Raw genomic sequence first — 16,279 nt, 5'->3', positions numbered from 1 at the left:
AAGCAACATTGGGATGGCTCTCTAACACAGTCCCACTGCCAGGTACGTTCCCCAATGGTGGGCTGTGTGCCAGATTGGCTGCCTGCTCGATGAAGGTGAGCAGCTAATAGAAGCTTTTAAGGCCCCAATTACAGGCTGTGTGCATTTTGCTGGTTGCACAGAACAAACAAAGAACAATACAGCACAGGAACAGGCCCTTCGGCCCTCCAAGCTTGCGCCGATCATGGTATCTGCCTAAACTAAAACCGTTGCACTTACGGAGTCCGTATCCTTCCATTTCCACCCTATTCATATATTTGTCTAGATGTCCTTTAAATGCCGCTATTGTACCTGTTCCCACCACCTCCCCAGGCAGCGCATTCCATATATTTACCACCCTCTGTGTAAAAAACGTGCCGCGCACATCAGTTCTAAACTTTTCCCCATGCACTTTAAATCTATGTCCCCAAGTACTTGACTCTCCCACCCAAGAAAGGAGCATCTAACTATCCACTCTGTCCATGCCACTCATAATCTTGTAGACTTCTATCAGGTCGCCTTTCAACCTCAAAATTACATTCACTCCGCACACTCACACACACACACTCATACCCTCACTCATTGACACACTCATGCACACATGCACTCACTCACTCACAGACTCCCTCACTCACACAATTCAGTCACTTACTCGCACACACACACACACAAGATGCACTGCTCTCAATGTTTCTTAGGCAGCAGCTTCCAAACCCACAACCTCTACCATCTAGAAGAACAAGAGCAGCAGCTGGAGGTTCCCCTCCAAGTCACTCACCACCCTGACTTGGAAATATATCGCCGTTCCTTCACTGTCGCTGGGGCAAAATCCTGGAACTCTCTCCCTAACAGCACAGTGGGTGTATCTACTCCTCAGGGACTGCAACGGTTCAAGAAGGCAGCTCACCACCAGCTGCAGCTGCACCTCCCCCATCCCAACCTTCCTCACATCAGCATATTAGGAGGCTGCCAGTGGCACCATGGCCCAAAGAGGAAACAGTGGGGTACAACCCCACAACCCCAAAGCTCCCCAATGGAGGGCTTTCCCCGCCCCCCTCCCTGTCCATCATGCACATCCCTCCCACCGATGGAAGGGCCTGTTAAACTCACCCACCCAATTTTTAAAATGTAATTGATTAATTGATTGATATTTATTGTCACATGTACCGAAGTACATTGAAAAGTATTTTTCTGCGGCCAAGGGAATGTACACAGTACGTACATTGTAGGCAAAAGAATAATCGACAGAGTGCATTGACAAATGGTACATCAACAAATAGTGATTGGTTACAGTGCGGAACAAGGGCCAAACAAGCAATGCATGCAGGGCTGGTTTAGCTCAGTGGGCTAGACAGCTGGTTTGTGGTGCAGAACGAGGCCCGAACAGGCGCCGGAATGTGGTGACTAGAAGCTTTTCACAGTAACTTCATTGCAGTAAGCCTACTTGTGACAATAAAGGTTATTTATTTATTTTTCGTAATTTATGAGCAAGAGTAGCATAGGGCATCATGAATAGTGTTCTTACATGGAACAGATCAGTTCGAGGGAGAGTCGTTGAGGAGTCTAGTAGCTGTGGGGAAGAAGCTGTTCCTATGTCTGGATGTGCAGGTCTTCAGACTTCTGTATCTTCTGCCTGATGGAAGGGTTTGGAAGATGGCAATGCCTGGATGGGAGGGGTCGCTGACAATGCTGTCTGCCTTCCTGAGGCAGCGGGAGGTGTAGACAGAATCATTGGGAGGGTGGGAAGCTTGTGTAATGCGTTGGGCTGAGTTCACCACACTCTGCAGTTTCTTGCGATCTGTGTGAGGCAGATTTTGAGCCATTTTGAGGTTCACTGTCAGTCGCCTGCCCACCTCAGCATGACCACCTCTTCCAGCATACTGCTGAAAGGTGAAAGCCACCAGCCCTTTGATTGGGTCTCTAGAAGCTCACCCACTATCCTTAATTAGATGTCAGGCCTGGAGGTGGCCAATTAGGAGGCCACCTTTTGGTAAGATCACCATGCTGGACCACTGCTGGCAAATGGATCCCCATTTGGTTCTGACATCGGGGTTCCAAACTCCATGGGGAAAGTTCAGCTTTCAGTTTCTAATTTTGTTCTGATTTGTGTCTCCCTCCCATGGAAGGATGCCTATCTTCCAATTGTTACTTAATTTGCTGTGAGCAATACTGAGACTCAACATGTCTCATGGTGGCACACCAACAGATCTATCAGCAGGGTTAGTCCTATAAGTTTTATTCAGTGTGTAAGTAATGCTTGCATATTTAATACTATCAGTTTAAGAGGTAGCTCTTATTGGATGATTGTTCAGTCGTATTCCCTCCATCAATGAAGTTGGTACTCCCAACTATGAAAATATAAAGCAAGGAAAATATAGATCCATGAAATCTATAGAATCCCCACACTGCAGAAGGAGGCCATTCAGCCCATCGAGTCTGCACTGACCCTCCAAAAGAGCACTCTACCTAGACCCACTCCCCCACCCTATCCCCAGAACTGCACATTGATCATGGCCAATCCACCTAACCTGCACATCTTTGGACGCCAAGGGGCAATTTTTAGCATGGCCAATCCACTGAACCTGCACATTTTTGGACAATGGGAGGAAACTGACACACCCGGAGGAAACCCATACAGATATGAGAGAATTTACAAATTTCACACAGTCACGGAATCAAACCTGGGTCCCTAGGACTGTGAGGCAGCAGTGCTAACCACTGTGCCACTGACTGGAAAAATTACTTCATGTTTAAATGTAGTATAGAGATTACAGCCCTTAAACAGCATGGAGTGATGACACAAACTGCACCTGCGGCACCTGTTGTAATATGTAAGGGATAGCAGCATGCCAAAACTAGAAAAGAAGTGCATCATGGGATCCAGTCTCAGTTTCACTTTTGCTTTTGAGCAGTGCACAGAGCACGCGGCTCTGCTGCTAATGTCTTCAAGCTTTCCATCCATATACATATATTCTAGTTAAATACATGAACACACACCATCTTTACACAATCCATAATGAACAACTTATGTCTTGATACCATTATAAAAACACAACAGTACCCATAGATAAATGCAGAAAAATACTTCCATTTTGGGGACAAAAAGAGATGAATTATATTTCAGTACAGTGAGGCAGCATGGTGGCACTGTGGGTTAGCCCTGTTGCCTCACGGCGCCGAGGTCCCAGGTATGATCCCGGCTCTGGGTCACCGTCTGTGTGGAGTTTGCACATTCTCCCCGTGTTTGCGTGGGTTTCGCCCCCCACAACCCAAAAGATGTGCCAGCTAGGTGGATTGGCCATGCTAAATTGACCCTTAATTGGAAAAAATGAATTGGGTACTCTAAATTTATTTTTAAAAAATAAAAAAATTTCAGTGCAGTGAAGAGATGGCAAGAATTTCAAAAATGACTGTAATTGTTTATTAAGTAACTCAAAACTTTATCCCAACTGCAAATTGAGAATTAATTGAATCATAACATTTCTGGATAAACAGAGTTTCTTAAGATTAAAATTGAAAGTGAAACTTATTGCATTCATTTATGAATCAGTGCAAATATACTATCAGTGATGTGTGAAAACTTATTGTAGCATATACAAAGAAACACAACAGCTCGACAAAGGAAGCACCAAAAATATTTTTGAAAAGCTAAAGACTGTCACAACATTGGAATAATCATTTTTCTCTATTATTCCTGTAAACATTGTGAAAACATGCTGCAAAAAATGTTCTCCGCACTTGTCGCAAAATAAGCAAGATTGCTCAAAGCACCCTGAGGAAGCTAAATCTAAGCAATGTCAGATTCTTAGAGATGATTCCAGTATGTCTACAAAATGTATAAACTAGCAACGATGATTACTCAGCTCAGCGAAAAGGAATTATTCTTTGCAACGTCATTATATAATTTAAATAATATTGTAAATTAATGCCATATATCATCAGCTACAGTTAAACTGCAGATCTGACAATTTTGCATTTAATTTGCATAGAATGCTATATTTTACTACAATTCCAAAACAAAGTAGGACCAAGGCAATGAATAATTCTGTCATGGGTAACAGCTCAACAGCTGTTCATTTTCAGGTTGTTTCATTAAAATTGAAGGTTATTTATATTCTTATTTGAAACAAAGTTTGTTGGGGGGGGGGGGGGGAACTCCCATGCAAATATTTTCAAATTCAGCAACGCCTTTTGATTTTCATTGCTAGTCATGAAAAGAAATTTACATCTGGAATCTTGTGGTATGTACTTGGATCAATGTATGATCTCATTTCCATGTGTTTCACATGTGGACGTGCTGAAATCAGTATTGGCCTGTCCCTGCTGTTGCACATTAGACAATCATCTTCACTCGTTGGTTGGTGAACCACACCTGCATCTAATTTGGAACTATTCAACTGCCGGAGGCTTGTCCAATAAATCTGAAGAACACGTGCAGTTCCATGGTTTTTTCACAAATCTACCAATCTTTTCATCACAAACTGCAACTTTTGTGCGTCACACAGGATGCTGACAGAATTTATTTTAAATGATCTATTTTGTGCCATTTTCTTGTGTTTCCACCAGATGCTGCCTTCTTTTAATCAGTAAAGATGCACTTTTACAGACTTCATTAGAAATGGAAAAGGTGCTTATTAATAAGAAAACAGCAGCCTCATTGCTGTAGCTAGCTCCCAAAATGTCTCTTTGCCTCTGAAACTTTTCTCATCATGGGGTGATTCCACACTCTGAGTCCCGATTGGTTGCACAGGCCATGTGACCCATACTCTGCTGTGTTGCCTGAAAGGGACAATCACCACAAAGTCAAAACTGTCTGTGTCGTGGCCTTGTCCATCACCCCTTCATTGATGCTCCATATCAAGCAGAGTTAATAGCAGGCAAAATGGGACTCAGATCTTTGCCCTCTAAATGGTCTGTCACTGGAATTAGTTCCAGTTGTTATTTTAGGATTTTTTAAAAATTAAGGTAGTGATCTAATGTAAATTATATCATAAAATAAATATCAATGGAGATAGCAATGTTGTAAACCCTATCTGCCATACATATTTTTCATGGCACTTTGTGTATTTGGTTCTAGAAGGAGTGCATTTTGATTTGCGCTTTTATGATGTTTTTAAGGACTTCGGGCATGTTACAGTCATTTGTTTACATGGGGAGGCCGAGGTTAATGCTCTGGAGACATGGATTCAAATTCCACCATGGCATCTGGTGGAATTTAAATTCAATTAATAAATTTAGAATTAAATGTTAGTCTCGTTAACGGTGACCAGAAAACCATTGTCAATTGTTGTAAAAAACAATCAGGTTCACTATTGTCCTTTAGTGAAGGAAATCTGTCAGCCTTACCAGGATTTCATGTGACTCCAGGCCCCCATCAATGTGGTTGACCTTTACATGCCCTCTGAAATGGCTTAGCAAGCCACTCAATTGTATCAAAACCTTACAAAGTCTACAAACAGGAATTAAACTGGATGGATCACCCAGCATTGACTGAGGCACCAGAGATGACAAGGGCAAACCCAGCCCTGTCGATCCTGCAAAGCTTTCCTAACTAACATCGGAGGACTTGTGCCAAAATTGGGAGCAATGTCCAATGTTATAATATACACATCAGTATATGATGGTGCAGAGACACACACTGACTGACACACTGTAAGATCAATCAACACAGCAGCCAATCACCAGTTAGGGCACTGTCACTATAAAGACAGAGGGCACTGGTTTTCCCGCTCATTCGGGATGCAGCCTCTGAGACAGACAGAGCCCGCAGTCAGTAGCATAAACATCCACCATGTGCTAGCAGAATAGGCTGGTCAGGTTAGGCATAGGTCTTCAGTCAATCTAACATAGTGTCGGCCCACAGTGCAAGTATGTTTAACAGCTCTTAGTTAAATAAAATAGAGTTGTACTATTACAAGTGTTGGTAGCCTGTCTATGTTACTGTAAGGTAAACGCAGTTTCCACAGGTCCAGAGTACCCAACACATCATGGTACCAGTATGTGATGTTAGAGTTTAATAGACCTACCTTCAAGTGGTCGGCCTTCAACCAGCAATCAGCTATCTGGTAGTATAGACAGCGTCCGCCCTCCCCCGCCGCTCCGCATCACCGGCAAGTTCGGTTCGAACTGGAAAATCTTTAAACAACGATTCCAGCTATACCTCGAAGCTACAGACCTGGAAGCTGCTTCAGACACCAGGAAGATTGCTCTCTTCCTTTCCACAGCCGGGGATCACGCCATCCATATCTTCAACTCTCTCAACTTCGCTGAGGGTGAAGACAAGTCTAAGTTCAAGACAGTTCTGCTCAAATTCGACAGTCACTGTGACATTGAGGTAAATGAATGTTTTGAGCGCTATGTCTTTCAACAGCGTCTGCAGGGTAAGGATGAACCTTTTCAACCTTTCCTCACCCACCTTCGCATCCTCGCGCAGTCCTGCAATAACGGCTCCACCCCCGACTTGATGATCCATGACCAGATCGTTTTTGGTGTGCAATCGGACCCCCTAATCCAGCAGCTCCTCAAGGTTAAACAGCTCACCCTTGCGATAGCCATCGAGACCTGCGTTCTGCATGAACACGCAACTAACCGATACTCGCACATTCAAGCGGCTGAAGCGGCGCGGCAAGGTCCCCATGAGGCAGAGCGGGTGCAAGCCATTAAGCAACTCCAGGGCCTAAGCCTTGATGAGGGCGGCCATTTTGCGCGCTTTTCGCGGGCTCCCGTGCATGCGCGCACTGACCGAGGGGACGGCGAGGCCAAAGGCCGCACTGCACAGGCGCGCACTACGTACGACCGCACCGCGCATGCGCGGTGGCGTACCGAACATTCTGACGTCACGACGTGCGGCAACTGTGGCTCCGCCCACTTAAAGCGGCAATGTCCTGCAAAATCCAGACACTGTCTCCAATGTGGGAAGCTTGGCCACTATGCAGCCTTATGCAGGTCTGCTCAACCTACTACTTCTCGTCGCTCCAACCAGCCACGCAGGGATGTCCGAACCATCCAGCCACCAGTCACCGATTCCAAATCTGACTTGATTCCGGACCTTGACACCGAGGATCCTAAAGCACCATTTCGGGTGGGCATCATCACCAAACACAAGATGCTCCAGAAGACAAAAGCCAAGTCTCTCCCAATATTCCGCATTGATCCGGATGACGAGTGGTGTGCCACCCTCACGGTCAACCGATCCCGCATCCGATTCCGCCTGGACACCGGCGCTTCAGCCAACCTCATTGCGCGGTCTGACCTCGAAAGCCTCCTTGTCAAGCCAACCATCCCGCCATCCGCCTGCCAGCTTCTGGACTATAATGGTAATGCCATTGCTGCCAGTGGCTCTTGCCGGCTTGAAGTGTCGCACCGGTCATTAAAGGCTAACCTGCCATTCAAAATAGTGGGATCCACTAAAGCCTCCCTGCTTGGTGCTCAGGCGTGCAAACTTCTAAACCTTGTCCAAAGGGTTCACTCCCTGTCACCCGCTGACGCTTCCGCATCTCAGTACGCTGACTTTCGAACACAGCTGAACGCCATCATCACCCGATACCACGGTGTATTCGAGGGCATGGGCACACTCCCATACACTTATAAAATCTTGTTAAAACCAAATGCCACGCCTGTGGTGCACGCACCTCGCAGGGTACCAGCACCCCTCAAGGACCTCCTCAAGCAGCAGCTGCAGGACCTCCAGGACCAGGGCGTAATTTTGAAAGTTACAGAACCGACTGACTGGGTCAGTTCTATGGTGTGCGTGAAAAAGCCGTCCGGCGAATTACGCATATGTATTGATCCCAAGGACCTCAACCGCAATATTATGAGAGAACACTATCCCATTCCAAAGCGCAAAGAACTCACCTGCGAGATGGCTCGCGCCAAATTTTTCACCAAGCTCGACGCATCCAAGGGGTTCTGGCAGATCCAACTCGACGCATCCAGTCGGAAGCTCTGCACCTTTAACACCCCATTTGGCCGGTTTTGCTGCAACCGGATGCCGTTTGGCATCATCTCTACATCGGAAGTGTTCCACAGAATAATGGAGCAGATGATGGAAGGTATCGAAGGGGTTCGCGTATATGTGGACGGCATCATCGTCTGGTCTACCACCCCACAGGAGCACATTGATCGTCTCCAACGCGTCTTCCAACGAATCCATGAGCATGGCTTCCGCCTCAACAGGGCCAAATGCTCCTTTGGTCAAACAGAACTTAAATTCCTCGGAGACCATATTTCACAGTTTGGCGTGCAGCCGGATGCTGACAAGGTATCTGCCATTAAGGCCATGAAGACACCGGAGGACAAGAAGGCGGTCCTCCGCTTCCTGGGCATGGTCAATTTCCTGGGGAAATTCATCCCTAACCTCACCTCCCACACCACGGCTCTCAGGAACCTGGTTACCAAGACGAGCGAGTTCCAATGGCTCCCCGCCCACGAACAAGAATGGCTGGAACTCAGGGCGAAGCTGACCAAGGCCCCGGTGTTGGCATTTTTCGATCCGGCCAAAGAAACAAAGATCTCCATGGATGCCAGTCAGTCCAGCACTGGCGCAGTGCTCCTTCAACGTGACACCGCTTCCTCATGGGCTCCTGTTGCATACGCGTCACATGCAATGACGCCCACCGAACAGCGCTATGCGCAAATTGAAAAATAGTGCCTGGGCCTTCTTATCAGAGTCGTCAAATTCCATGAGTATGTCTATGGACCCCCAAAGTTCACAGTCGAGACAGACCACAGGCCACTGGTCAATATCATTCAAAAAGACCTTAACGACATGACGCTGCGCCAGCAGCGCATTCTCCTTAAACTCAAGCGGTACGACTTCAAACTCGTCTACACCCCAGGTAAGGAGCTCATCGTCGCCGATGCACTCTCCCGATCTGTCACCACACTCTGCGACCCAGCGGGCTTCGTGCGCCAAATTGATGCTCAGGTGGCATTCGCCGCATCCAATCTGCTCGCCACGGACGAACGACTCATCCAGATTCGTCGTGAGTCGGCCAACGATCCCCTGCTCCAACGTGTCATGCGCCACCTGACAGACAGATGGCTCAAGGGCCAATGCCCTCAATTCTATAACATTAAAGATGACCTGGCGGTGGTAGATGGAATTCTACTAAAGCTGGACAGGATCATCATTCCGCACAGCATGCAGAACCTCGTCCTTGAGCAGCTCCATGAGGGCCACCTGGGAGTGGAGAAATGCCGCCGACGGGCCCGTGAGGCAGTGTACTGGCCTGGAATCAACGAGAACATTGCCAACGCCGTTCTTAACTGCCCAACATGCCAGCATTTCCAGCCTGCTCAGCCAAGGGAGACCTTGCAACCCCATGAGTTGGTCACGTCCCCCCTGGACCAAAGTGGGCATCGACCTGTTCCATGCACTTGGCCGGGACTACGTCCTCATAGTGGACTATTTCTCAAACTACCCGGAGGTAATTAGGCTACACGACCTCACCTCAACTGCGGTCATCGTGCGTCCAAGGAAACCTTCGCTCGCCATGGCATCCCGCTCACGGTCATGTCCGACACTAGCCCATGTTTTGCCAGTCAGGAGTGGTCCAATTTTGCCAAACGATACAACTTCACACATGTCACGTCCAGTCCCCATTACCCCCAATCTAATGGCAAAGCTGAAAAAGGGGTGCACATTGTCAAACGACTTCTGTGCAAGGCGGCCGATGCAGGATCCGATTTTTACCTCGCCCTGCTTGCTTACAGATCAGTTCCATTATCCACCGGCCTGTCACCGGCTCAATTGTTGATGAATCGCACGCTGCGGACGACGGTACCATTCATGTCCCGGACTTGGACAACCTTCCGGTCCTTCGTCGAATGCAGTTGTCTCGGGCCCAACACAAATCGGCGTACGACGCCCGTGCCACGGATCTCCCTGCTCTGGCTCCTGATGACGAGGGCCGTGTCCACCTTCCCGATGGTGGTTGGTCCGCCACCGCTGTGGTGCTCCGACAAGTGGCCCCCAGGTCACTTTTGGTTCATCTACAAGACTGCTCTTTTCTTCGCCGGAATAGGCGGGCACTACGACTCCTTCCTCGCTCGCCACCAGATCATCCTGTCCTGCCTTGCCGTCACAACGAACCCGTCACGGACTTTGCAGATCTCCCTTTCGCTCTGCCACCCTCTGAGTCTGACACAGTCCCGCCCATTCCAGAACAGGCGGCCCCTGACCCACCCTTGAGGCAGTCAACCAGAATTCGTCGCCCACCTCAGAGACTAATTTATGAACTGCCTGAATTCATGGACTCTTTGAACTCATGAACTGATTGTTTTGTTACCCTGTTTGATTAAATCACTAGTTTGTACATACTGTTGTTCTAGTTATATTTTGTGTTACATACTGTCCATCTGCACTAGACACCTTCCAATGTAAATCTCTTAGCGTTTCTATACATAGTCCTGAAAATATGCTCGCATGTGCCACACATAGTTAGGAACATTTGCATACCACATTATTTATTGCCACGAACACACATTTTTTTAGAAAAGGGGATGTCATAATATACACATCAGGATATGATGGTGCAGAGACACACACTGACTGACACACTGCAAGACCAATCAACACACACAACTCAGCAGCCAATCACCAGTTAGGGCACAGTCACTATAAAGACAGAGGGCACTAGTTTTCCTGCTCATTCGGGATGCAGCCTCTGAGACAGACAGAGCCCGCAGTCAGTAGCACAAACATCCACCATGTGCTAGCAGTATAGGCTGGTCAGGTTAGGCATAGGTCTTCAGTCAATCTAACATAGTGTCGACCCACAGTGCAAGTATGTTTAACAGCTCTTAGTTAAATAAAATAGAGTTGTACTATTACAAGTGTTGGTAGCCTGTCTATGTTACTGCTAAGGTAAACGTAGTCTCCACAGATCCAGAGTACCCAACACATCATCCAATAGACTCGTTAAGCAATAGCCTGACATAGAATCATAGAGGTTATAGTGCAGAAGGAGGCCATTCGGCCCATTGAGTCTGCACCGGCTCTTGGAAAGAGCACCCTACTTCAGCATGACATTAAGTATGACATAGTCATACTCACAGAATCATACCCAGTCACCTCCCACCATTCTTGGGTATGTCCTGTCCCAATGGCAGGAAAAACAATCAGAGATGGTGGCACAGTGGCATTCAGTCAGGAGGGAGTAATTCTCAGAGTCTGAAACATGACTTTAGACACCATGCAATCTCATTGCATCAGGTCAAACATAGGCACGGAAACATCTTGCTGATTACTATCTACTGACCCCCCTCAGCTGATGAATCAGTACTCCTGTATGTTGAACACTAATTGGAAGAATCACCAAGAGTGGCTCCCTACCACCACTACAGACTGAGCTGGCCAAGTCCTAAAGGCCACAGCTGATAGACTTCCCAAAAGAGGGAAAAACCTACCTGACCTCATCCTCACCAATCTACCTGGTGCAGATGCACCTGTCCATGACAATATTGGTAGAAATGATTATCTCACAGTCCTTGTGGAGACAAAGTGAGGATATTCTCCATCGTCTTATGTGGCATCACCGTACTAAATCTTATAAACGACAAGGGCACCAGTTGCATGGGAACACAACCACATGAAAGTTCCCCTCAAAGCCACACACCATCCTGACTTGGAATTCCCTTACTGTCACTCGGGCACAATCATGGAACTCCCTTCCTAACAGCACTGTTGGTGTACTGATACCACATGAAATACAGTGGTTCAAGCAGATGGCTCACCACCACCTCCTCAATTGCAATTAGGGATGGACAATAAATGCCGGCTCAGCCAGAATTTAAAAATTGATGCACGGTTTGAGTTGCAACTCAGCTCCTGACCCCATTACAGCCTTGCTTCAAAAACGGACAAAACAGCTGAACGCAGTAGGTGGAGGGAGAGTGACTGCTCTTCGTATCAGGTCAGCATTTGACTGGACATGGCATCAAAGAGACCAAGCAAAACTGGAGTCAATGGGAATCAGGAGGAAACTCTCCACAGGTTGGAGACATACCTAGCACAAAGGAAGGTGGTTGAGGTTGTTGGAGGTCAGTCACCTCAGTCCCAGAACATTGCTGCAGGAGTTTCTCAGAGTAGTGTCCTCGGCCCAACCATTTTTACCTGCTTCAATAATGACTATTCCTCCATCATGTGTCAGAAATGGGATGTTCACTGATGATAGCACCATTTTTATTACCATTCACAATGCCTCAGGTTTTGAAACAGTCTACGTCCATATGTAGCATGACCTGGACAACACTCAGGCTGAAGCTGATAAGGGGCAAATAACATTTGGGCCACACCAAGTGCCAGGTATTGGCCATCACCAACAATCGTCCCTTGACATTCAGCGGCATTACTATAAGTGAATCTCCTACTATCAACATCTCGGGGATAGCACTGACCAAGGACTAGGCTGGACCAGCCATATAAATACTGTGGCTTCAAGAGCAGGTCAGGGGCTGGGGATTCAGCTAACATTTGTAAGTGAAACAAGGTGAGTAGCTGTGAACATTTCCCTATTCTGTTGCCTTCGTTTACTCGTGTCCTGGAGTCCATTTTGAAGTGATGTAAAGTTTGGGCAGGCAGAGGCTGGACCGATCGCGATTCACACCTGACGTAGCTTCCAAGAGGCCCAAATCATTTCAATGGAAGAGGCAAGCCACCACTAGGGAATGGGAAATCCAGTAGCCCATGTGCAGAGCCAAGCTGACAGAAACCAATTTTAGGATAGGGCGAAGTTGATGGATGTGGAGGTGTAGAGTGAAGAGCAGAATAGCCATGTGAAGTTAACATCGGGGATGGGTGGGGGGGGGGGGGGGGGGGGGGGGGGGGAGGAGGATTTTTTGCAATAAGCAGAAACAGCATTGAAGATTATTCTATCACCCAAAAGCCTACCAATCATTTTTTCCTAAGTCTCCACATACAGTCTCCAATATTCCCTTTAAGGAACATGGTTATGAACGTTTTCTATTGGAGAAAAATGGGCAGGTCCTCCACTGAAACATAGAAAATAGGAGCAGGAGGAAGCCATTCGGCCCTTTCAGCCTGCTTCGCCATTCATTATGATCATGGCTGATCATCCAACTCAATAGCCTAATCCCGCTTTCCCTCCATGTTCTTTGATCCTCTTTGCCCCAAGTGCCATATCTAACTGCTTCTTGAAGACATGCAATGTTTTGTCCTCAACTGTGGTAGCGAATCCCATAGGCAGACCACTCTCTGGGTGAAGAAATTTCTCCTCATCTCTGTCTTAAATGATGTACCCTGTATCCTCAGACTGTGACCCCTAATTCTGGACACCCATCCACCATTGGGAACATCCCTCCTGCATCTAAACAACTAAACCTCATCCTACCCTGCTTGGCATTCGCAAACAAGCGATTTGTAGTATAGTTGACTGGATAGTGATCAGGAATAGGAAAACTGCTTGACATTTTGCTCCTTTTCAACCGAGGCACATCAATTAGCGAGTTGCCACTACTAGAAATGAGCTAAACTGTTTTAGCACTGCCCGGTGTCAAACCGAACACCTTGCTAATTTGGCAGCCATTAGACAATTGAACACATTAGCAGCAAAGAGAATGATTACATTCCAGCCCATTATATTCTGCGGTAAAATGTATATATTTTTAAGTTCAGTAGTAGAAGGGTTAAGAAATATTTTTTTTCATTTCAAAAACAAACCTTTAATCCTTCAGGTTGAACTGACATTCTTTTTTTCAATAAACAATCTCTCCAGGCAGTAAAACAAGTCTGGGCTAAGGGGGAACCATACGTGACTGACTGAAGAACACACCCAGTTGAATGCATGCAAATAAGGAACAGCTTGTGGACGATTACCATATGAAGGTGCACACATTGTACTCAGTGTGATGTTACTCTGTGTATTAAAATGTTTGTAAAATAGTTTAGTAAGCAATATTGAAAAGGAATTTTTGATCTGCATTATTTTAATGCTCGCAGTGACCCATTGTTTCAACGTGTTGGCACCAGTGTTAAAATAATAACAATTAGAAAATGCAGGTAATTTACCGTTTAATTCAACACAGTAAAATGGTTGGTGTTTTTACAAAATGTTTGCTCAGCAGACTTCATTTCGGTTTTTGTGAACTTACATATTCCTCTTTTTTCTCTCATTTACTTTGCCAAGGATATGTTTCTCGTAACAAAATATTCCTTTTGATTGATTGATTGATTGATTTATGGTCACATGTACCGAAGTTCAGTGAAAAGCATTTTTCTGCGGCCAATGGAACGTACACAGTAATGAAAAGAATAATCGACAAAGTTCATCGACAAATAGTGATTGGTTACAGTACGGAACAATTGCCAAACAAAGCAAATACATGAGCAAGAGCAGCATAGGACGACGTGAATAGTGTTCTTACAGGAGACAGATCAGTCGAGGGAGAGTTGTTGAGGAGTCTAATAGCTGAGGGGGGGAGAAGCTGTTCCTATGTCCAGATGTGCGGGTCTTCAGACTTCTGTATCTTCTGCCTGATGGAAGGGTCTGGATGCGCTTATCTTGATGCGCTTTAATACCCCCAGCACCTCCTTCTCTGTAATATGTACACTCCTCAAGACGTCTCTTTTTATTTCCCCAATTTCCCGAACATTCATGCCTTTCTCGACAGTAAATAGTGATGAGAAATATTCATTTAGGACCTCACCCATCTACTGTGTATCTGCACATAGATGACCTCGTTTATCCTTAAGAGGCCCTACCCTCTCCCTAGTCACCCTTTTACCCTTTATGTATCTGGTAAAGCGAGGACTTGCGGTAGGGCTCTGTAGGGGGAAGACGTGCACGGGGCAGCTCCTGCTACAGAACTAGGTTCTCGGGGGGGGGGTGGGTTCTTGTTTATTGCTTGTTTTGTCCGGGGTGGGGTGGGTTTCTTCTTCTTAATCCTTGTGGGTTTTTATTTTTGTGCACATAAAAAAAAACGGAGAGGAGAAAAAAAAAGAAAGGACCCACCCAGCACTCACCCCGAGGTACGAGCAGGGGAAAAAGAGAAGAGGCCACAAGGGACCGGACCGGTAAGCTGTGGCCCGTGGGGGGAAAGGTGTGCGAGAGGAGCCGGAGATTGGAAGCGGCCGGGAAGAGTCGCGCCCCCCTGAACGGAGCTGGTGCCTCGGAGCGTGGGCCTGCGAGCCGGCCCAGCCCCCCGCGCCCCACCCAAGCATGGCAGCAGGGGCAGGGCAACAGATCACGGGGCAGCAAAGCGCAGGGCAGGACGAGGGGCGGCCCAAACCAAAGCCGGAACCGAGCCAGCAGCAAGGACCGACCCCCTCCCCGGCGGCAACCACCACGAGACAAGCAGCGGAACAAAGAGGGACTCCCGGCCCGACCAGAAGCCTCTCTCTCTCTCGACCTTGGGTGAGTGAGGAGGAGAAAAAGAAAATAACTTCCCCTTTTTCAAAAAAAAACTTTGAAAAGAAAACTTTTAAAGGGAGAGAAAATTTCTTCTTTTATTCCACTTTAAAAAAAAAACTTACCTGATGTGGTAGTCTGTATTAGGGGTATTACGGTACCTAGGTGGAGGCTGTAAGATCATTGGTGTGGGAGGTAACTGAGACAGGAAGATTATTGGTGAAGCCTGCCTGCTGGTTCCGCCCAGTAAGACGGAGTATAAGAGTATGTGTTACCCTAGCAGCTGCATTCTGTACCTGCGCTGCTGGGGAAAACATCTAGTCCAATAAAGCCTTCAATTGTCATCCAATCTCACGTCTGGATTCATTGATTGAGCATCAATTTATTGGACTAGATTTCAAAGAATGGAGCTCCGAATCAAGCCGGAGTGTCTGCAACTCAGCCCCCACGCGCCAAACTCAGCGGCAACCTTCAAACACTGGCTGGCGTGCTTCTAATGGTACCTCAGGACGGCCACGACTGCACCCACGGAAGACCAGAAACTGCAAGTTCTCCTCTCGAGGGTGAGCCCAGAGATCTACACCCTCACCGAGCATGCGGACAATTTCGAGACTGCGGCCCTGTTGAAAGGACACTACATTCGTCCAGTAAACCAGGTTTACGCCCAACATCTGCTAGCGACAAGGTTACAAATCCCGGGGGAATCGCCGGATGAATTCTACCGCGCGCTCCTGGTACTGGGTAGGAACTGTGACTGCCCACAAGTTTCAGCCGGCGACCACACAGAACTTTTAATCCAGGACGCATTCTTTGCAGGTATGCGGTCCTCCCAAATCCATCAGCGGCTGCTGGAGAAAGTGACCTAGGCCTCAAGGAGACATGGGCCCTTGCTA

The sequence above is a fragment of the Scyliorhinus torazame genome, chromosome 14 (assembly GCF_047496885.1).
Source record: "Scyliorhinus torazame isolate Kashiwa2021f chromosome 14, sScyTor2.1, whole genome shotgun sequence".
Lineage (NCBI taxonomy): Eukaryota > Metazoa > Chordata > Chondrichthyes > Carcharhiniformes > Scyliorhinidae > Scyliorhinus > Scyliorhinus torazame.
This window is presented reverse-complemented; position numbering follows the sequence as displayed.